The sequence below is a fragment of the Myotis lucifugus genome, unplaced genomic scaffold (genome assembly GCF_000147115.1).
Source record: "Myotis lucifugus unplaced genomic scaffold, Myoluc2.0 scaffold_11069, whole genome shotgun sequence".
Classification (NCBI taxonomy): domain Eukaryota; kingdom Metazoa; phylum Chordata; class Mammalia; order Chiroptera; family Vespertilionidae; genus Myotis; species Myotis lucifugus.
The window spans coordinates 1-2,701 of NW_005882117.1; the positions used below are offsets into that span (position 1 = coordinate 1).

Below are 2,701 nucleotides of genomic sequence, written 5' to 3' on the forward strand. Positions count from 1 at the left end.
CCTCCATCCGCAGGCCAATGCTCTATGAATTGAGCCAAACCAACTAGGGCTTCGACTCATTTCTAGTCTTTGCCGAGCAGGTTAAGAGTTTTGGAGGTCAATTTCCCTAAGGACAATCTTTTCCAAGTTAGTTAGGCAATATTGAGACTTCCCAGATAACAGGAACACTGGACCATCTGTAAATGCTTTTATGCTTCTGTGTGAAGTTGGGATACACTCCAATGAAACCAGTCCACGGCCTTTGCTGCTCTCCGCACAGGCTCATGATGGAACTCGGCTGCAGTGGGTGGGCTGCAATGAGTGTGCTCCCTGCAGGCCAGCCTGGTGCTCAGTGTAACTAATTGTAAGTTGCCAATGCGAACACACAAACAAAGCCTGGGACGTGTCGATGTGCAGCATGACATTGCCTGAGAGCCCCGCCTAGCCCCAAAGCCACTGAGCTAATCCTTGGGGCCTCAGAGGGCAAAACCTAGCCCCGTAGAGCCTTCCCCAGCCCCAAAGAGCAGAGGGCAGCATTGAGGAGCCCAGCTCCTCATTCAGAGACTCCTAGTGAGGCCCCCAGCGGGCCCTGGTCCTCTCTCTCAGAGAGTTCAACGGCGGCCCAGGACCCAGGCAGCCGGGGCCTCTGTCTTGGAGCCCAAACAATGCCCTGCAGCCCAAAACATGTCAATGACGTGAAACGCACACTCTGGTGTCTACAAATACTGCTTTATGGGAATACAGCCACACCTATTTGCTCACATATTGTCTATGACGCTGCGTCTAAGAGAAGAGATTGGAGTTTAAATACACACCTTAAGCCATTGACTCTGGCTGTTACAAAGTCTGCAGATGTGATCTTGGATCCTGGAATAACTCGATAGTCTTTGCATGTCTGGCTGAGGTCTCTGGAGAGGTCTCTTTCACTAAAGACCGTCTTTTCCACGCTGAAGGCCATTCCTGGTTAGGGGAACGCTCTGTGACACCTGCAGACATGCCTTGTGCTCTGCGTGAAGCTGGCGCACACTCAGATGAGGCCCGGCTACGGCAGCGGCTGCTCTCTGACAGGCTCCGGATGGAACTCAGCAGCAGTGGGATCTTGGGATGAGTGTCTGCTCCCTGCAGGCCAGTCCTGTGCTCTGAGCCTTGAGACTCACTGCCAGTTGCCATCAGAACGGTGCCTGGTGGAGCGTGAAGACCAGGAGGCTCAGCTGCAGGCCGCCTGGCCCGCTGGGGGGTGTAGTGCGAGGGCGGTGGGCCCCAGCTCAGGCCGTTGCCGGCTTGCCTAACCTCACAGGGAGGTCTCTGCTCCCTGGGGTGACACACCCAGGCTGTTCCCCTGCTGGAGGTGCAGGGCATTGAGGTACCAGCTAGATCTCTGCTCAGAAGGGACCAGTGGTGGCCGAGTACAACCGGGCTCTTGCCAGTAACAGGGAATTGGACAGGGTGACCGGGCTGAGCTGGAGCACCTGCGGGAGAACTGCTCCTGGGGAATCGCTGAGCCAACCACAGCTGAAGAGATGCATGCGCAGTGCGCCAGGGGCAGGGGCGGGTGCGGGGCCCTCCCTCCGGCTGTGCTCCCATGACCGGCTGCAGGACAGCTTCCTGCTGCAGGGCACGGGCCAGGCCCTCGCACAGGCTGCTTCCAGCAGCGTCTGCACCCGCACAGAAAGGAGAGCCCTCACTGCACGGTTCTGCTTATTGGTTCTTTTTGCTGTTTCTCTTTCTGTGAACCTTGACCTTGCTCAGACCAAAGGTACTTCCGGCCCCTGCTGGGGGCAGGTGGGCTGGGGGTGTTCCTGGGTGCAGAGTCTGCCTCAGCTCCTCCTGGCCCTTTCCCGCCACCTAGAGTTCTTCCCAGAAAGCCTCTCGGGCGGTTTGCAAACTGCATTAGGCGGGGCTTGCTCTACATTAGGGTGCTTGGCGCCCTGGTTCCATTACCCCTGCCCCACAGCCCTGGCTTATGTACCACTCCATCATCTGTGTCCTGGGCATCCCACCACCATTGTGGCACAGTGGGTCCCCGCTAAACACCTGCGGACAAGGTCAGGGATGTCCCTGGGCCCTGGCTAGAGCAGTGTTGTGTCCACCACGCCCTTGACTCTCACCAGGGGCTGTGTCAAGGCCACACGCGGGCAGCTGGGCCGGCTTTTCCTCATGGCTGGGCTGTGCAGCCCCAGAGCTGGCCTCCAGGCTGCTCCAGTTACAGAGCGCTCGGTCCTATTAAGTTGACACATGGAACCAGTCACATCGGGTAATTAGTATCATGGTGGTGGCAGCAGCCTTTGTCCACTTCTACGGAGTCCCCCACCTTCAGGTCGCCCACTAAGGCCTGGAGGGGGGGGGGCTGCACTGATGACTCACATATCTGCGCTTCCTTTCTGAAGCTGGAAGGGAAACTCCCCAAGTGCCTTAACAGTAACTTCTTACCTGAATTGAGAGGAAGCATCTGAGGGGTCTGTTTCTAGAAGAACCTCTTAGAGAACCCAGGGCCCGCCAGGCTCCTGCCCAACTACCCGCTGCGGCCTGTGGAGAAACTGCGCATGTCCCCTGCTGCCCCTCCTCAGCCGGCAACGCCATCCCCTGGGCACAGAGGCCTTCGAGGCTCATGTTGGGATTTTACTCTCCTCCAGCCGTTTCTAGGGAAAATAATGGACTGGGCTTTTTTGGACATTCTGTTTCTGGAGCAAAATGTCCCTCTTACCCCCATCCTTCCTGGGTG

The 2,701-nt window shown here is 57.4% G+C and overlaps 1 long non-coding RNA gene across 1 annotated transcript; it reads right to left on the reverse strand.

The window, feature by feature from the left end:
• Positions 1 to 691: 691 nt before the first annotated feature.
• Positions 692 to 2,490, reverse strand: LOC106696164. Its single transcript, XR_001347055.2, has 2 exons — positions 2,088 to 2,490; positions 692 to 1,160 (listed from the first exon to the last, which is right to left on the reverse strand). It is a non-coding gene; the product is annotated as an uncharacterized LOC106696164 (long non-coding RNA).
• Positions 2,491 to 2,701: the final 211 nt, after the last annotated feature.